At 39.9% G+C, this 21,321-nt stretch overlaps 1 protein-coding gene across 2 annotated transcripts in view; it reads left to right on the top strand.

Moving 5' to 3' along the window:
- Positions 1-284: 284 nt before the first annotated feature.
- Positions 285-21,321, top strand: part of npy2rl (neuropeptide Y receptor Y2, like) — an 87,315-nt gene continuing 66,278 nt past the window's right edge. Inside the window, exon 1 of one of the 2 annotated variants that reach the window (XM_040031424.1) lies at positions 285-955. The gene's annotated coding sequence lies outside the window, so the exon portion shown is untranslated. Of the gene's footprint in view, positions 956-19,536; positions 20,484-21,321 lie in introns of those variants that run through there. The other variant, XM_040031425.1, reaches the window with a different exon arrangement.

The following is a 21,321-nucleotide window of genomic DNA, read 5'->3' as shown; positions in this document are numbered from 1 at the left end:
GTGCCCACGTTTGAAGAACTGGAAGTGGAGGGTGAGGAAAGGGAGATCTAAGCATCTAAGCCGCAGAAATTCAATGGATGGATGAATAAAATGAAAATTAACTCCTCCCTCACATAGCTTCCAGCACCTCCATAGCCCCCCCCCCCCCACACACACGCCCCGTTGTCTCTCCCCCCCTCCCCCAGTCTTCACCACTTTGTCTATCCTCCCTCCCCACGTTCTTCTCTCGCCCCCCCTCTTAAAAACGACAAGCCCTCCTCCCATGACCCTCCACTCCTTTTTACGCGCCGTGCGTAAAGCTTTTCAGTCCGTGTCCAGAGCGCACAGTCCAGCAGAAGAGAGAGCAGGAGAAGAACATATGTGCATGTTTTAAACACCGATGTAGAGTGTGTACGTTTACATTTTGCTCTCCGTGCAGGAGGTGACTCCGTCTTTAAAAGTGTCCTCGGCTCCTTGGAGGCTCGTTTGGGGGCCGAACTTACCGGCGGGTTCCGCTGATCCAAAGTGACAGAGGCGCGGATGTCAGCGCTGCCTCAGACAGCAGCCGAGCGATTGTTTCCTAAAATAGGGCAAAGGACAACCGAGACCTAGCTTCCCGCTCCAGGTTGGGTAAATTCAAAAAGACATTGGAGAGAGAAAGAAGCGGGCAGAGGAGAGAGACTTGTAAGCGGGACTTACACACGAGGATCCAGAGGATGGGGATTTAAACTCTCAACCAACGTCAGACACCCGCCCCCTTTCTTCCTTTCTTTTTGTTAATTTTTTTCCCCTTTTAAATTAGATTTCAAGTTTTTGTTTTATTTATTTATATTGATGGCAGCCGGGAGCCGCGTGACTCTTCCCGGGGTTTTCCGCTCGGGCTGCCAGGGAAAGAGAGAGGAGAGAGCCGAGATACGAGAGCGGTGCCGGGACCCGAGCTAAGCGCTGAGCGCCTGAGAGGAGAGACTCGGAGCAGGTCAGTGTGTCAGGAACGCACGCGCACCACGCGCTCACACATGCACCTGCTGTGTCAGTACAGGAAGCATGCTTGTACTGTAAGCGAGCACACGTGCACTTATGGACGCACGCGCACGCTGATTTACAATGAATACAAAATGCGCGCGAGAAAAAAGAGCGAGCCTTCAGATGTGGGGCTAATTTACTTTTCGCACTTTTATTTTTTATTAATAGGACGGCCTTATTTTCTTTTCACGGTTCATTTCCGTTAATCCAATTTCACATTGTTATTTAATTTATTTGATTTTCACATAAAAAAAAATTACAAGTAATTTAATACTTATTTTTAATATTTTAGTTCATCCTATTTCATTTCATGAATTAAATTTTTATTTTTTCTAATATTTTCCTTTTTTTGATTTTTATAAATTTATTTTATTTTATGAATTTACATTTTATGTACTTTTTCACTTCATTACACACACACACACTATCATATTCATATATATATATATATATATATATATATATATATATATATATATGTGTAAATAAATTTCATTTAAAATTATTTTGGAGTTGTTATGTATGCAGTATTGTGGGTGCCTCACTGGTCTCACTTAGACTCTGGTGATTATAAAGAAGACACCCAAGAGTATGTCTTCTTTATATTGTGACTGTGAATGTACACACCAGAAGTAGGTACTGTGTTCAGAAAGTTTTGGCTCTAAAAGTTCTAGTTCAAGCTTTAGTTTTAGTGTTATTTTGGTCTCAATGGTCTCCACGTTGAAAATGTGTCCTTTAAAAGCAAATGTTGGTTTCGCACGCAGCACTGATATGCTGTTAAATGAGAGAGAAACAACAGCGCCGTGATTGCACATGTTCACTGCTTGTCTTATCCTCCCTGCGATAAGGAGCGCAGCTGTTTAAATATTAAACCATCATTTCCAGCAGAAATCTGTCCTGCACACTTCTCCTCCAACGATTCGCCCACAAACACTCACTTTAATGTGTGCGTCTGAGTGTCAGTGTGGCTTCTGAGACGACAGAAAGGTGCAGGCTTAAGAAAAGTCCTAATGTTGGTCGTTTCTGTCGGAGGTCTTAAAAAGAATCAGAGGCTTAGTGAGGTTTCCTCTCTGAGCTGACAGCTGGTGACTTGGGATGGGTACCGCACCGGTTCTGACATAAATGGTAGTAACCAGACCGAAAAGCAGCGCACATTTCGGTGTTTTATTTCGGTGCTTTTTTTCCCCCTGAGATGTCATACACTTTGGATTCTAGCCAATCATTTTACCTTTGCAAGCATAGTAGGCGGGCCCAGGTACGTACGTTCTTTTAGAGCAGAGCTACAGATTAAAATTGCCCAAGGCGAAGCGGGCAAAAGTCTGGCTGTCCTTCACAGCAAAAGATGTAAACTCAGCAGCCTGCAACAAGTGCTTTAAGCTGATACTGTGCAAAGGAGGTAACACCTCGAATCTGATGAAACACCTGGCAATGTATAGCATTTTTTAAAAGCCGAGAAATGCACCGTATTTGATAGCTTGCTGCGAGACCTCACATCGAGCACATCTACTGCGGGTGTGGTGCCTGTTATCGGACCCGGAGTTAGCAACATCCCCCAAAAACCCGAAGAGGAGAGTCCTGGCCCCTAGCCCTGCCAGTGTAGCAGAAATAATGATGGATAATGATGGCAGCAGCAGCCGTTCTTCTCTGCATGAGTAGCTTAATGTTGTTCGTGTGTAATTTACGCTGAACACGCTAACCACGTTATTACATTAATGCACGTAAGGTGAACTAGCAAACACCGTGGTAGTTACATGCGGCTGTCTTCTTGTTTGATGGCAGATATTCCCTTCTAGCCAAAAAGGCTAAAATGACCAAAGAAAAAGTGGAAAACAGCTAAACATGAGAGATTTATGGACAAAGTTGGTGTTTTTTCCCCCCCATTGATTAAGCACTGCTTCCAGCTAAGAGTGATACCATAAATCCCCTATAGCTGCAGAAAAGGCTAACATTGTTATCTTTTTACAAAAAACAGCTAAACATAAGAGGTTTTTGGAGTTTTGAGGTTTTGTTCTTCATTCTTTAAGCACCGGTTCGAGAACCGTTTAAGCACCGGCACCGTTTCAAAAGTACCGGTTTGGTACTGGTATTGGATAAAACCTAAACGATACCCATCCCTACTGGTGACCTGCTTCCAATAATTCATCCGTCTGACCACATTTTAATGTGGCCACCTTTTAAATGGTACACACCGTTCCTGGATGTTGAAATTCTAACATAGATGTTGTTCATTAGATGAACGGATAGTAAATCCAGCTTGAGGAAAACAAGCTTTTCATTTCTGTTTACCATCTGATTCAGAAGTCAGCAAATTACTTAATGGACCTTTAAAGTCCTATGTGACAACATTTAGTCCCATTGACATACAACCTGAGACCAGCTCACAATATCCAAATATCAGCTGTGGGAAATTAATTATTAGCTATCGATGACCAAATTGGTGCTCCGCTCGGCATGTGTGTCCAGCGGCCTTAATCAAACACGCCTACGCTGCCGCCTGGTCTAGAGATGCACATTGGATCCTGAATCATGTGCAGCTCCTTCCTGTTTGCCATTTGTGAGTCTGTAGAGCAGCAACAGCTCTCTGAAAGCTCTCAGTGGAATGGAAGCTGAGTGATCAGGGAGGGTTTGTGCTGCACAGGTGAGTTCACCAGTACCTTGCTGCTCCTGGAGGAGCTCCCGTTTAGCTCCTCCAGGAGTATTCATGCTACAGGTGCTTGTTGACTCCAATATATCTGGTTAATGTTTACTGTAAGAACGCCTGGGTGTCAAGTATATTCAGGTGCGTATTAATGTTTGGAATGACCGCTGAGTCAATTTTACTTTGTGTTTGGTCAGTTTTGTCCTGTTTTCTGATACTAGGAAGGCAACAGTGTGACAGTTTGAATTGAGGCATTAGTGCTTTGAACGCATTGTTTGGAAGCATTGCCAGCAGAGACGCAGCTCTTCTGTTCTGTTCATAGAGTTCTTTAGATGAGTGTAATTTTTCAACCCAGTCTCGTGCCAAACAGGAAGGTATCATTTCCCAAACTTAACCAAGTAGCTTTTTGTGCATAGTGCTACAGTCACGTTAGGGAAAACAGTGGCTGGAACAGCAAAGGTTATGGTGAATATATGTAATGAACTTGCAATCTAGATGCATTTAGAATGGCTTTGATGATGGGGATCTGGTCTATAATTGATCTATATGAGTTGCTGTTTCAGAGCAACTTTGCTGCATCAAGTTGGCAATAAAACAGCAATAGGATAATAATTTTGCAATTGAATGAGGTCAAGTTGCCAATTACATTCAATCTTTATCCATTTTTTTCTCTTGCTTTTCAGGGTTACAGAGCTGGAGTCTATCTCAGCTCCTGCAGGGTGAGATGCAGGGTAAACCCCTGGACGAGTAGCCTATTTATTGCAGAATGAGTTATAACTATTCCTAGTCAATTTAAAATCACCAATTAACCTAGCATACATACTTTTAGGATGTGGGAGGAGTCCGGTGTACCTGAGAGAACACACATAGACATGGGGGGGAAATTAGCAAAGTCCACCTAGAAGGGTGCTAGCCGAACAGTAGATTCAAACTGAGGACTTTCTTCCTGTGAGAGGATGGCGCTAACCACCACATTACCATGCCACTCCTACATGATTATCTGTTTGTGATAATACAGCAATTAAGTTAGACGTCTAAGTCAGACAGCATAACAGTGATAGCAGCCAGTCTGAGTTGGGTTTGGAGACAAACTGAGGCCCACAAGAAGACCTATGCAATGACCTTGTGAAGTTGAACGTGCAACACCTTCAACATCTGGGGGACTATTTGGTCTCCACAAATTTGCAAAAAAAACCCTAACCTAAAATCAAAATTATATTAGTACAGGTTTAGTCTAGTTTTTACTCTCGACTGAGCAATGGACATAAATCAGTAGCTTTCACTACCTTAAGGTTCTTTTGAAGAAGAAAATTCACAAAAAGCTTTGCAATACAGAATAAGATGCATCAATTGAAACAGTATAAAGATATAAAACCGAATACAGGGAAATCTGTACAAGTGGGTCTTGAGTTTGTTTTTAAAGGTATCAACAGTATTCACAGTCCTTAGGTCCAGTGGAAAGGAGTTTCTATCCAGTCTTAAAGACTAGTTTTCAGTGGCTAAACCTAACCAAGTAGCTTTTGAGAAAATGTCCAGAATCACAAATTAATAGATTAAATGATGCAAGTGTTTTAGTGTTTGATGAACTGACAAGAAAATGTGTTCCTTTTGCAACCAGAGTCGCCCCCTGCTGGTCATTTGAGAGAATGCAGGTTTAAAGAACATCTGTATCAGCTTCAACTTTTAGACCCATGTTCTTCATACATATATGGTCTATAGTTGCAGTTCTACACTTTCACGGATATTTTCATGTGCACTGAACTTTATGTTTGGCAGCTTTACGGTGAACTTTGAGCTTTTCTGAGTCCAACACGGAGTCATAACGGGTGTATTCAGAATTTGTTTTGAATGTCTTTTTTTTTTTTTTTTTTTTTAAACTGTGCAGGTATATTAACAAGGAGAGGAAGACTTACTTCACATACACTCACTCCATCTTGACTGCAGTAGCAGATTGTGACTGACAGAGCTGGTTTACAGTCACTCGATGTTCCAGGCTCTTTAATCTCCTCCTCTGTTGGATATGCCACTTTTGATTGATTACAATGAATCAGACTTTGATGTGTCAGTCTGACCGGTCAATCGATCAGTCACTGTCACTCACCGAGCTTGTTCTGACAGTGGCATCACTCATACTGCTAGTTTCCTCCAGCTGCTTGCGCTTTCTCAGGCTCATTTAATCTCATTGAGTCTTGTCAAGAAGTAACGGCGTCTGCTTGGATTGACCGTTATAAACTGAGACTGATATATGTTTTGAAAGAGTGCTAATGGACATATCAGAAAAATCAAAACATGAATACTGAATAGAAATTGATTCACGCATGAATGATATAGCGCTTTAAATCTGTCAAACTGCAGCTCTGAGTTGAAGTTTTGTCTGCTTTTGCTTGCAGGGTCTAAATCGCTTTCTGTGAAATACAGTTGTTGGGCTTTCAGATCTCTTGTTCAGGTTATTTAGCTTCGGTGTTCTTGTTTTCAAGGGAGATGAATGTTGAGATGTCTTCTGAATGGGAGCATATATTGTTCTAAAACCTGCATATACGTTTAAGCATTGACGAGCAAGCTGCTGATTCCATATAAGACATTGAAGCACTTCCATACCATCAGTGATGCAGGTCTTTGAACTGAACACTGATAAAAAGCCTGGGTGGTCCCTCGCCTCTTTACTCCGGGGACACAGAATCTGTGGTTTCCATTTTACTTCATTCCACTTTAAATGAGCTCTGGTTTAGAGGCGACAGCAGTGTTTCTGGATCATGGCCATTCAGGTTGTGTCTTTTTTGCATGATAGAGCTTTGACCTGCATTCGTGGATGGCATATTCCTGAGCCAGCGCTGTAAATTCCATATCAGAGTCATTCCTGTTTTTAATGTAGAGCCACCTGAGTGCCTGAAGACCACCAGATGAGCATCCAGTACTGATTTTTGTCCTTGTCCCTTGTGCAGAGATATTTCTCTTTCTTGATTTTATTATGTGCAGGAGATGATATTAAAAGTCTTTAGAATTTGACCCTGAGGAACATTATTTTGAATATGCCTCACTTTTTTTTTTGTGAACCACTGCTTGTCTTTACTTCTGAGAAACTGCCTCTGTAAGATCCCCTTTTTGTACCCAGTCCAGCTGTTTCTTTTTAGCACCAGTTATTTTTCTAGCTTTTTGTTTTGTTTTGTTTCCTCACAACATTTTTGAGATGCATTCGTTCCATCAAACTCAAACTAATAATAGTTTTCTCATGTATTTAATATCTGATATGTTTTCTATTTGCTGTTGTGAATAAAAAAGGTGTTTATGATATTTTCAGTTACTGCATTCTATTTTTATTTGCATTTTGCACAACATCCCAACTTTTTTTGTCATTGTTGTACTTAATAATAATTAAAAAAAAGCAGTAGCTAATTCACCTTCGACACAGTTTCCATGGTGTCAGCACCATCATCTATCTTTTCTGCAGGGGACTGCATCCATACCATTCAACCAAATATTGGTCCTAATTGACTCTCCTTTATCAGTGTTACCATGGCGCTGGCATCTAATAGGAACCCACAATGTGCCACCACAGTGCACTCACAAATGTGACCAACAGAAAATGGGAATGATCCCGGCATGTACAACCAGCGCTTCTCTCAGTGTGTCTGTTCACATGGTTACATAATCACAAAAAGCCCCACACTCGCGCGCTCAGGCCTCACCGCCAATCACCCCGCTGCTCGTGTGTGTTGTCTGATTTCAGGGCACACACATAACACACACCAGGACTGAGGATGTCGAGGTGTGATTCCCTCAGTGTGTTTTCCCCATTGTTTCACTGTCTCTCCTGTCTAATGAGCACACCATGGCTACAGATGTTGGGCAATTAAAGTTACAGGAAGCCGTGTGAGAGATCATCAACACACACACACACACACACACACACACACACAGGGAGGGTGATCTAATGGCTGCTGGCAGCTGAGCTTCAACACGCAGCTTTGCAGCTTTTCCCCTGAGGCAGCAAACGTTCTGTTTTAGCCCCGCCCTCCATCTCGCTGTATCACCTTTCAATCATTCTGATGGTCAGCCTCCTATCCTGAAGGTTGTAACCCGCCATCATCTCCTGAAATATATTTTCTCTCTTGTCTACCAGAGATGGAAGTGACTTCTGTCTTACAAATCAAGGTCAAACATCCAAAAAGTTGATTGATGGAAAACTGTAACAGAGACCAGTAAGTCTCAAGCTGTGGTTCCTAGTGTGAGTGGTGTAATAATTCGCTCCACCACCAACCCCTCCAGCCTCTAGCTTTGGACTTTGAAGAGGAAAAGTCATGATGTTGTGATTTAAAAACAAGAAAATAATGGTGGGAAATTCAACAGCCACTTTATTTGGTATGTCTTGCTAGTACCAGGTCAAGACACCCATTGACCTTCAGAACTGCTTTAATTCTTCATGGCATCGATTCAACAACGTGCTGGAAACATTTCTTTGAGATTTTTGTCCTTATCTACACAAACAAATCTGCAGCAAATTTGTCAGCTGCATATCCATGATGAGAATCTGCTGTTCCACCACATCCCAGAGGTGCTCTACTGGATTGAGATCTGCTGACTACTGAGGCCATTGGGATACAGTGAACTCTTTTTCATATTCAACAAACAAGTTTGTGATGATCCAAGTTTTGTGACATGGTGTGTTATTCTGCTGGAAGCAGCCATCAGAAGATGAATACAGATTGGTCACAAAGGGATGCACGTAGTCAGCAACAACACTCAGGTACACCGAGGGCTGTAAAATTTTAAAGTGCTCCATCCAAGCAGGATGAATCTGTGCGTTCATGCCACGTTCTGACGCTACCATCCAAATGTAGCAGCAGAGATTGAGACTCATCAGACCGGCCAACCTTTATCTAAGCGTCTGTTGTGCAGTTTTGGTGAGTCAGTGTGAATTGTAGTTTTGGTTTTCTGTTTTTCCTTGCACTTGGTGTGATCTTCTGCTGGTTTTACTTTAGCCCATCTGCTTTAAGGTTTGTCATGCCTTCAGAGATGCTCTTCTGTATTCCTTGGTTGAGTTGTTATTCGAGTTACTGTTGCCTTTCTATAAGCATGAATCAGTCTGGCCGTTCTCCTGTGTCCTCTGGGATCAACAAGGCATTTTCACTGGATGTTTTCTCTTTATTTGGAACATTCTCAGTAAACCCAAGAGATGGCTGTGTGGGAAGATCCCAGTAAATACTTAGATCAGCCTGTCTGGCATCAACAACCATGCTGTGTTCAAAGTCAGTTAAATCACCTTTCTCCCCATTCTGATTCTCAGTTTTAAAATGCAGCATGATGTTGACCACATCTACATGGATGCATGTACAGTGTTAATGCCATGCAATGTGACCATATATACCAGGTGTACCTAATAAAGTGTCTGGTGAGTGTCTATAAGTGATCCATTTGTTTTTAAACGGTTAGTAATTGTTGAATTTGCTGCTGTAACATGAACTTTTGGGTTGAATCAAATCTTTTTAATCTGAAAGATAGCTGTGACATGAATTTAAGCCTCTTTTCTAATTTTGCCTTTTGCAAAGTGTTAACCATGAATCTTATCATATCTGTGCACGTAAATCTGTTGTGGGATGAGTTTTTCATCATTCCGTGTCTTAAATACGATGCTTGATGTGCAGCTCTGATCATTTGCATCTCATTTGCATTATTACAGAACGTTCAATATGATTTGTGCTCTCAGACATTATTTACTGATGATGTGCTCGTGCCCGTCGGAGCATCTTGTTAGTCTGAATGAGCAGAGAAAACAAAATGAGCTAGGCAGGGTTAATTAAGAGGTCTCATTTAAAGCTGTACATGTCAGCAATCAGATAATCGAAGAGCATGGTTGCACATGGCTTCATTTGTTCATTTCTCTAATATTCTTTCTTCCTCATCACTTCCTGTCTGTTTTTTTTTTTCCATTCTTCTGTATGCAACACATAACTCAAAGTATGTGAACGATATATAAAAAGAATAAAAAGAGCAGCAAGCCATTTACATTGGAGAATTTCCAACTCGATGTTGGAAGTTGGAGTTGATTAAATTATTGTTTTTAGCACACCAGATTGCTTCATTCATTGTTCAGAGTTGTAAAAATGTTTGTGTAGCTGAACAACTTCTCCGAACCACCAGCTTGTCTGCCTGCAGTGGCCACCCTTATCTTGTCCCGTTTCTGATTGATGTTAATCCTCTACCGTGTGCCCATCTTCATCTTTCTCAGATGAGTTAATTAAACCTGACATTATTACTGAGCTTACAGCTGACTTTGTTTCAGCATTCAACCATAAAACCACGTGTTTATCTCCTTATCAACAGACGATTACCACCCACACTCGCAGGGGCTGTTAGTGTTCCATTAGTCGTGCAACCACCGACTTCACTCTTTTAAGAAGTCCACATATATTGATTCAGTTTATGTGTGTTTGTTTTTGTGTGCTTATATCTTTATGGCTTGAAAACATGTTGTAAACATGGCTTTGAACTTTACATCTCATTTTTACTACCTTTAAAATCACTCACTGATGCCATAAGGTTTATGACTTCAGCTGACCCATTTCTTTCAGTCTGTCCTTGTATGTTTTCTTTTTCCTGACTGTCTTTTTATGTAAATGTGATTTTGTGCATTTTATTGTATCTGTGTAGTTCTTGTTTACTGCTTAGCTCCTACCTTAGCAATACAAGCAAAAGGTCAAATGCAAATTATATTATACGAATCATAATAACAAACTTTTGTAGCTTTTTTTTTTTTTTTTTTTTTTTTTTTTTAAAACACATTCCAAAACTATCTTACGAAGTGGTTTTTAAAGAATACACAGAAGGAAAACAAATACAAAATAAAAGTATAATAGAAATGAGAGAAAACACCCCCAAATTTGAATGTGTTATTTAATAGGCCATGAGGCAGGCCATGATTTCGGCATACAGAAAATACAACGAAAATGCAAAATGACCAGAAATGGACATAAAGTAACCATAAAGACTGCAAACAATGAATAAAAATTGTCAGAATTAGATTTTAAATGACCAAAAAGAATGCACAATGCCCACAAATGGATGCAAAATGACAAAAGATCTAAAATGACCAGAATGGCACACAGAAATAAGACACATACTACCAAAACAAGACAATGCCCTCCCAGATCCAAAATGACCAAACTGAGACCTAAAAAGAGCAAAATGACCATGAAACAATCACACTGACAAACAAAAGAATCAGCATTAAACACAAAACATGCAAAATAAAACACAACTTCCTTAAATAAGAAAGAAAACCTTCACAAATGGCTGCTATAGTAGGGTCTACCTTACAATATAAAAAGGGCCTTCAGGCAGCTGTTGCTGTGATTTAGTGCTTTACAAATAAAACTGAAATGAATTGAAAGGTTAACGCTAAAATGACCAAAATGGTGAAAAGAAGACTGAAAATACTAACCAATATCAATCATAAAATGTGTGCAATAATGCATGATATTAGTCAAATAACACAAATTAGAAAAGTAAGATACAAACCCCCACATTTTACAAATTACAAAACTGAGGCATACAAAATAGCCAAAATAACATAAAACAATGTTACTGTGAATATTATGCAAAATAACTCAAAAAAAAAAAAAAATTTTATATATATATATATATATATATATATATATATATATATATATATATATATATATATATCACAAAATATTGCTGTAAACTTAGCAAAATGCGTAAAAACACATACAATATGGCAAAATTGGAGAATTAGAGAAAATTAATATAAATGGGAAAATGACAACAAAATCAGACATAAACTTAACAAATTATGAATAACAGGTACAGAAGGACATAATTTCCATGAAATAAGAAGAAAATGAGACAAAATTAGATGTTAAGGAAGCACAAATCACCAAAATCAGACATGAAACCACCTAAACATAATTTGAAATCCCAGATGGCCATAAAGACAAGAAAAAAAAAAAAAAAGAGATATCAAACAAGCAGAAAGATGGAAAACAAGACAAAGAAAATTAGATGAGAAATGATATATAAAATGATATTTTAGCTATCTAGAACTTTGGAGGACTTACTTTGACCAAATGCCAGCAAAATGTGCATGTTTTAACTGAGAATCCAGAAGGAATTATCATAGAAGGCAATATATAGAGAAAGACAGGGGACCAAAGGTAGAGCCTTGAGGAACACCATGAATAAATCTAATATGGGTCGGAGATGTCACCATTCTGGTCTATGCATCAACTTTGTTTTGCATTTCCATTTTCACTAAATAGGAGAAGAGTCTATTGAAAGAGGTGGATGTTAACCTAACTAAAACCCTAACATAGGGTGATTGATGGTGACCTGGATCATGTTAATAGATGAACCATTATTTGAGTTTGTGTCCACTTCCTAAGTTGTCATTGTTTCTAAAATTGAAAGATCTGTATTTATATCCACTTTTATACCTCAAACTTCTTGAATTAAACTAAGTTTTTAAAATGCATTTTACGTAATGTAATAATTCCTCATACCTTCAATAGGAAAAATCACCCCCACAGTACTGTTTGAGGGTTGTGAATCACTTTTTATTAGACCAACAGATAAGGTCCCACTGGGTACAGAGGAGGATTAACAACTCCCCAGCAGAAATGGACTTTTCTGTGTAAACAGCAGCTGTGCAGATGTTATAAAATCATAAATCTTAAACACTTTAATTTAGCAGAAAAATACACAAAGCACCAAAATGGTTTTTAGTGTAAAAGTAAATAGATGTCTTTTCCTTTTTATCTCCCGTCTCAGCTGAGTTCGAAAGATTTTTCCCGGTGGATAGAGTTGACATTTACATCCTGTAGCTAGACTTTTCCCTCCCCTCCCTCCTTCCGTCGTTTAATTTCACTTCAGTCCATCTCGGCTTTATTGCTTTGATAAATCCTAGACTGTCAGACAGGTGGCCTGCAGGTGAGGAGCATGTGAGCAGCTGCACAAATCCAGCAGTGTAGCTTCAAATCTGCTCATACAGTCATCTCCACATCTCCAGTCACTTTGTATTATTCACACTTCAGTCCTTTTTTTTGTTTCTCATACTCCTCTCTTGTGTTTTGTCTTTACCTTCTTTGTTTGTCTCTTTGTTCTTTGATTCCCTCCCATCATTCCTCCTCTCATTTCTTGTCATCTTCTGTTAATGTTTGTCTCATTCTTTTCCTTCATTTCTTTCTCCCTGACTTCGTCTGCTTCTCTTCCCACATGTATCTCGTTTCAAAACCTCTTACCTGATAAGAGGTTTGTGTGGGTGTATGCAGACCTTCTGACTGCTACATCTGATATGTCGCAGTTCTGAACCCTCTCCAGATAAATAAATTAAAATTAAAACCAGAAGTAGAAGTAGAATAAGTAGAATGCATTTGTCCTATACACCTGTGTAGGTGACATTCACAGCAGAAGAACAACACAGAGGCACCTGTTAGAACTAGTATTAATAAAATACATAAAATTCTTTATAAATAAATAAATAAATCAATACAATTAAATTGAGACTGGTATTGTCTTGAATTCCTCAAAATTCATAAATCAGGAAAAAAAATATGGGACTGACACATTAAATTAAAATCCCAACAATCAGATAACCCCATATGTTGCTATGCTGCTTTCTTGGAGCCAGAAGTGACCATATTTGTAGAATAACGTGACCACACCACTAACTTTAAGCCTCAATATGATCCAAATGGTTGAATTATACCCACATTTTAAACTTGCTTTCCTTTGGTCTTTCATTGGTAAATATGCGTTTTGGGACGTGTAGCTGGAGTCAGGATAATCTTTAACCTCACCAATTAGCCCATCCTCATCTATTGTTCCCCACCCATGAGCAGCAGGATAGCAAATAAGGAACAGGAGTTGAACAAGAAGCAGAGGCAGCCAGACTGGAAACAGGGCAGGGTCCCGAAGTGCTGGTGTGCCTAACTATTGCCTGTATGGCCTGAAATAATAGGGACAGCATTTTTTGTTCCTCAGACCTTCAGTTTGACTCCAATTATTTTTGTCTGCTGTTTATCTGAAGTGTCAAAGAGTCTCCGAGAAAGGCTGTGAAAGTTATACTATACTGTACATAACTACAACTTTGTCCCAGAGGGTTCGGTCTCTCACTCTGTTTGGATAACAATATACAGTAAATACCGAACAGATAACTGATTCAGACTGAGGAGATGGCTGCACTTTAAAAGGTTGAGTATTTGTGCTGCTTACATTTAGCCAACCCCCCCCCAAAAAACCCAAAAAACCTAAGAGTTGTTCTGTCAGTTCTGCTCAGTGTTGACAAAATCCCCCAAATGTTAAACATGCTTTTGTATTTTCTGGTCTCCACTCGTACATAGATACTCATCCTCTCAGTCTGACGCTCTCTCTGATGCTTTCTCTCTCTCTCTCTGTCTCCATTTAGCTGCACATCACCATTCCGCTGATTTATTCATCTCTCATTTTTTTTTAATTCTCTGTCACATGCGGCACCTCTATTTTTGTCCTCGTCCCAGAGAGCATGAGCAGAAAAAGCATAAAGTATAAATGTGCATCACTGTACTGAGTGTTTGGCAGTAACAAGCCTTCACATATGTTCAGATGCTTCACCTAATTCACAATTGATCACTGGAAGTCTTTAGTTTCCTGATGAAATTAAGTGTTTTCCCTCAAATTATACATGATTATCATATTCAGCTACAGTTTGAATTAGACTTAATCAATTTCAGAGGAAATCAATGCTGAACTTTAACAGTCCATCTGTCTCCAACACTGCACTGGCGTGGCCTGGAGTCAACTTTGTGACCACCCATCACTAGGTACATACATGCATATTCCCAGACTGGTTGGTGAGTGGTTGTTGAATGTTGCCAACTGTGGGTAGATGTATTTGCAGGAGTCCACTCTGCAGGTGGGGGAGAGTCATAGGAGAGGTAGAGAATAAACTTCTACCGTCTTGTGCAGTCTGGGAGATGATTGAATGTTAGGGTGGGTACAGTTTCCTCTGGGGTGGGGTCGGGTGGGCTGCCCCGGGTCCTGTATGGCTGGGCAGTCCTGCTGCCGTAGGCCCTGATCTGGATGGGCCTGGGCTCCCTTGCCTTGGTGGGTGCCGAAGGACGGGGGTGCCTACTGGGGTCAGCGGAGGAGCTGGCCCCAGGGAGGGGCATCTTGCTCTTCCCTTCTTTTCCTCCCCATCCCCGGCTGCCTCCCTCTTCCCGCTCCAACACACCCACCCACACAAGTAGGACCTTGGGGTGCGGGTGTGTCACCAGGGTGCAGGGGAGTTTGTTTGGGGAGTGTTTTTGTGTGTACAGTGTCCATGTATGTCTATCCCTACGTTGGGTGAGTGCTGAGTGTTTGTATATGTGTGCATGAGGGTGGGAATGCATGTTTGTGTCTGTGTGTGCCTGTTTGTCTGTGTCTATATGTCAGGTCGGGTCTTAGACTCCACCTCTCTGGGAACTCCCAGGCCTATCTCCCCTCACCACACTCCCTGCCAGTAACTGATGCCCTCAGGGGTCGGTGCGTTGGTGGTTCTTGGTGTCCGGGGCTGGGCGCTCAGGTATGTACCAGCTCACTCACGATGACTACTTGGCGGGGCCTGGTGCCCGGTGAGGCCTCTTCCGGGGCAAAGGGGGCCCTCGGGCCTCCGGCCTCTGGGCCTGCGGCTCAGTTCACTCTGGCACAGCTGGCCGCCGGCAGAGCCGGCGGGCACGCGACTGCAGCCCCCTCTGGCTTCTGCTCTGTAGCTGCTGGGTGACCTCTCGTTTTGGGGCTCTCCTCAGCTCTTCCCACGAGGGTGGCACGGATGCGCCTCTGGTGGTCCTCCTTGGGCTCTCGCACTCTGGGGCCTCTGGATGTCTGGAGCCTGGATCTCCTCCATGCCTGCTTCATGCCCTGGGAGACAGGGCTATGGCTTTCTACATCCTCTAGCAGACCGTTACATGGGGAAACCTTTTGAATACAAGTGCGCTGATCCACACAGGTGTTCACTGTTCATTGGCATAAACTACACCTTTATTGGTGCTATTTCCAAGCACATTGTGCGCTGTCGGTCGTGTTTGCTACACAACAACATATATGCAACAACACACAGATGGTGTGTTGGTGTTGTGTTTAGTATCTTGCTCTGTCTTTTTTTTTTTTTTTTGCTTGTTTTCTCTTCTTTTTCTCTCAACAGGTGATCCAGGAGATTTTTCTTCTTCTTCTTTCTCTTCCCTTCCGTTTTTCTTTTCCTTCATCTTTCTTTCTCCCTTTCCTATCGCTCAGTCATGTCTGTCCCGTCTGTAACAACTGAAAATAAAATAAATAACAACAACAAAGGTCGATCAAAAAAAAAAAAAAAAAAAAAAAAAAAAAAAGATGCATTTGGTTTCAAACAGCTATGCAGTGCTGCACTTAAAACCTCCCTGTTACTGCTTTGATCCCAGTAACCCACATTTTTCATGGAAGACGTCACTAGTCAGCAAATGCTCAGCAAAACTTAAAGTGTGATACAAACTACAAATGTTAGTGTTTTGCACCATTTGAAATGTGTTGGAATAGCAGGGCATGACTTTTAGTCTGAAGGCAAAAGTTATTTTCTTCTGGAGCAATCACAAAGAGGGTTTTGGTGCATTACCCTCTCCAAATCCTCCAGAATCCTGGAGAAAATCAAATCAAACCAAGACCCCATTTGTGCAATATGCAGTCTTTGTATTTTCATTGTAAGTTCTTTCAGAGGAAACATTTGAAACACTTGATGTGTTATACGTGATGGGTATAATTTTGTAGTTTTTGGGTTGTTCTTGGACATATATTTTGGAAAAACACTGTGGGAGTCTGATACCATTTTCCTACTAGCATTAATCAGGAGAAATAGGCTTGAAAAAGGTTTTGGCTTCAACTTCACATAACAACAGAAGCAGGAGGTGCTAATGATAAACAGCTGCTTGAATCTCACTAACCACACAGGGAAGGTATATTTTTAATAGTCAGGCTCATTTTCAACAGTTGATTTTTGCTGAAATGGGTTTTCGTGCTTGGGTGAGAAAGATAGAAGAGGCTTGTGTGTGCCAGAGAGCAGCTTGTCTCTCCATCTGTAATCAACAGTGTGACACTAATCCTCAGACTGTGTGTCGAGTAGGGAATCTCAGTCCCAAAAACTGAAGAGTACGAGCCACAGGCTCTCATTCGGCCCATCCAATCAGGCAGTGATTTATACCTGAATAGGATGGGACAACGGCTGAACTGAAGATGTTGTTCAGGCGGTGACTTCTCAGGGTATTAAGCAACATATTGCTTATTTCATTTCTGTTTTGTGTTTTTGTAGCTCAGCTCTCATTTTTGGATTGTCAGTCACATTTCTTATTTATACATAAATTCATTGTTTTGTTTCTGTCATATAAAGCTGTCACCAATAACAAACAAACAAATTATGGTACAAAACTGGAAGAAAAATACACAACTAAACGTTTCACTATTGATTTTCATGACTTGATAAATTGTTGGTTTGTTTCCCCTCGCAGCTTGTGATTTACCATCCTTGCTACTCTAGAATTACTAGTGGATTTGTATGTTTGACACTTGTGCAAACTACCTTTGTGTAAATGTGCAGCTGTCTGTAAAGGAACAGCAACAGAACACTGATGCTTTGACTGTCACAATCAGCCGGGCTGACTGTGTGTAGAGTGAAGGGTGGACCCAAATGCAGACGGAAACAAAATGTGAAACATGACTTGAATAACAGAAAACGAGCCATTTATTGAGGCTGGCAAAATAACTGTAAACAAAAGGCAAAATGCAAGGCTAACAATAAACTAAACTGGGTGAGCTAAATTAACTAAAAACCTACAACAGGAACATGGACTTGACATGAGGAAACTTGACACAACTTCTTGGCTTGCAAACAAAGCAGACGATCTGACAATGACACACTGAAAACAGAGGACTTAAATACACAGGAGGTGATTAGGGGAAGTTGGAACACATGGAGGAACAGCTGACTGACATGAGCCTAATGACAGGACAGGGGAAGTGAAACTAAATACAATGAACAAAGAACACACGACTCCTTCAAAATAAAACAGGAAACACTGAAACTAGACATGACAACACAAGCTTAACAGACCTAACACGTGATGAACGATACAAGAACTCAAACATAGAAACCAAGGAAACAATAAATAATAACTGCCTTTCCTTAACTAAAGCTAAATAGGAATGACACAAACTAATCACAAATCTAAAATGAGACAAATACAAAATGAACTCAGAGCGCTGGGTCAGAGACCAGCCTGTGACATTGACTTCATCTAATGCCATCAGCAGGTTGTATTTTTTTTAGTTCAGTCTTTTGTGGGAAAATACTAAAAAAAAATATAACAAGAAGATTAAAATTGGATTTCACATCTGCAAATATTTCTTCTCTCTGTAGAGACCAAAACCATTCACAAATGCTCAGATGTCATCATCTTGCTAAGCCAAGACAATTTTTATGTTTTTTTGCCTTTAAAAAAAGTAAATCAATAAAGGCCATGGGCTGGGTTAAAATGACTTGGTTTTGTCAGATTTAAGTTGCAGTTATAGGTTGGGTGAAGAAAGATAGCAGATGAAGCGTGAATGGTGGAGACCAAATCAGATCTTCAAAAATTAGGAAAAAAAGAGAAAGAAAAAAAAATGTATGCAATGATACACTGAATACCCTCACTTGAATTAAAACCTTTACAATTAAAAAATAAATTAAAATAAATATATAAGGTCTTATTAAAATTAATCATGACCTCTTCAAATACAAATGTATAATTTTTCACTTCCTAATTCCTTTTGTTCTGGAAGACTGCATTCCAAAAACTCTATAATTAAAAACAGGATAAATTTTACAACATTTGCTAAAATATATCATGCTTATAGTTTTTCTTCTGTAATCTAACATTTAATACATTTTCATAAATGCAAAACGTTGGACACAACGAAGCCATTTTTAACCATAACCATTCAGGTTTACTAACAGTCTGTTTTCTGTTAACCCACCAAACAACTGGTCTAATAGTTTAAACAGCATATCATAATCTCTAATACTACAAACAGAAAAGTAAATTATGAATAACTTAATAAAAAAATCAATAAAAATCCAACTATAACTACGGCGACTCCTTTAGTCCTTGATATATAATTCATACCTCCCATGTTTTATTGCACAGTTTCCTTTCCTTAATTCATTCCAAACAAATGACTGTTAAAAAAAAATAAAATAAAAATAAAAGCTGACATTCAGTGAACATTACAAATACCAAAAGGGAAACCTGTAAAATCTGTGAAAGAAGGCTATTTATTCATTGACATGTAAATGTCACAGATAATTTCTTTAATTTCACCTGCAGCTTTATTCTGGCATTTAGACAATGGTGGCATTTGGAATCACTGATACTGAGTGGGTGACTGAAATGTTAATTATATTCAAGCTAAGCTGCTTTTCAGTTTGTGAGGAAAACATTTCAGTTACAAATCAAAATTAGAAGAAACAGTAATTGGTTATTAGCTGCGTAGTCTTTTCCACATCCAAACATTATGTTACTGAGAGACTTCCAGCCACACAGTGCTATTACTCCACTTCTTAATGTTAGACATCAAAGTTTAATGAAGTGTTGGGATTTTGTGCAAAAGCTGCCAGCTGCTGTTTCACTTCCCACCAGTTTGGGAATATATTTCTTTGTCTTGTTGGTTTAATTCCCCTACTTGGCTTTTTATTTTTGTGTTGCCCATTTCCCCCTATTTTAAATCATTTTTTTCAGGTTTCAGGGTCTTTTTAACATAGAAATGACTCAGCATTTTTAGTAATTATACTCACTTCAGGAATTTTTGATTAGCACACACATCACATTACAGTCATGACTTTCTTTGCTCAACTTCAGTTTCTATCAACCATTGAAAGCCTTTCTCTAAAATTCTACTCCATGTTACATGATCAGTCACAACATTGCTGCAGTTAGCAGCACATTCATCCTGCCCGTCTCCAAATCTGCCACACCACAGAGATGCTCTGATGAATTCAGGTGCTAACTGGGTGAAGGCCCCTGAAGTACACTAAATGCATGGCCATGTTCAGTTTGGCTTTGTGCCATAGTCTATTTTCTTGCTGGAAAAAGCCAAGAAATCTGAGGCCATATATGGATGTACATCTGAGCAGCAGGAGCAAGACCCAGCTAGATTGTGGCATTCAAAGTGATTACTGATTGCAATTACAAAGTGGCCCACAAAACCATCCCCCACACCATTACAGCAGAAGCGGCAAGTCTGCATTATTGATACCAATCAGGTTGGGACCAGATATTGGTTGCTGATTCTGGCCAATAATCTACACCCTCCAAAGATGTGCATGATTATCAGACCTGGCATATTTTTCTTTTAATCTTTAACTTTTTTGGGTGTTTCTCTTTTATGGACTTTCCAACCTACATCTCTGTTCTCAGCTGACATCAGAGGAACTAAAGTATTTGTGTTGTTGTTAGCCAATCAACTCAACGCACTTGTGGTGGGTTGTGAAGAGTGAAAAATGAGGTGCCACATTGCTGATTGATTGGATGATGCTTATCAGGTGAATGTCTGTGTCAGGACTCTCCTTCCTCACATTTGACCTCCTGGAATCACATTTAATTGAGACCACCATATTTTCCTTAACCTAACAAACGAAAAGGAATTTCTGAGTACATTTTCTGAGCAAAACCCAAGTAAATCAAAGTGCAAAACACAGAGATTTCAACTGGATTCCAACCACAGTTTCCTAACAAATATGTAACACTGCCATTCCTGGAGCCTTCTGATGAACACTTAGCAGCTCTTTGAAATGGGAGCATTACCTCACAGCTCAGTAATTGTAAAGATGAACGCTTGAAAAAGCTGCCAATTGCTAAATTCCCAAGGATTTCCAAGCCATATTCCAAAGGAAAAATATGCATTTGCATTTGATGCGGGTTTCAAAAGACTTAACAGTCAAATCTAATGAAGAAAGTTGACAATTGTTAAATCTGATGTGGGTAAACAGTCGATTATCACATTCTGTTTTTTGCTCTTGTTTTTTAAGGTCTATTCTTTATGTGTTAAGGCAAAGAACATTTGTGATTGTTTCTGTTATTTCTGTGCACCTATGTCACTTTTTAAGCAGTGCCAGTTGGAATATTATATCATAAGGACATATAATTCCTAGCATTTTGACTGACAGCTGGTTGATTAGATTAGGTGGCTTCATCGTGGCTCATCAGCTCATCAGAGAATGAAGTCTGAGCAGTGTTTTAAATATTTTATCTCGTGCATTGTCTTTATTCTCTGATTTGTTTTAATAATTTAAATGCTGAAGGTGTGGGAGCAGCTTTGGAAAGGCTCCCCAGTGGAATGTTTTTAGGTTATGTTCTCCAGTTTTGTTGTTGTGTACCAGTAACATAAAAAAAATCACATTAATTTCTCACAGTTTAGTTCATATGTTTGTTCACAGTTTGGGTTTTTTCTTTTGTTTTTGTTTTGATTCCCCGTCATCAGCACTTCCTGCTCCTGCTATTACAGCTTAAATGTAATTCATGGTTCTCCTGGCATGCTGTCTTCAGGGTCTCCTTTCTGATTAAATTTACAGGACCTTGTGCTGCTCAGCTCTTTCCCTGATGCACTTCTTATGTAGGTCAGCAAAGATCAATGCGAATTAGAATTTACCAACT

Source organism: Simochromis diagramma, unplaced genomic scaffold (assembly GCF_900408965.1).
Source record: "Simochromis diagramma unplaced genomic scaffold, fSimDia1.1 OVJJ01000229.1, whole genome shotgun sequence".
NCBI lineage: Eukaryota > Metazoa > Chordata > Actinopteri > Cichliformes > Cichlidae > Simochromis > Simochromis diagramma.
The sequence above is the reverse complement of the archived record's forward strand: the minus strand, read 5'-3'. Positions and strand labels throughout refer to the sequence as shown.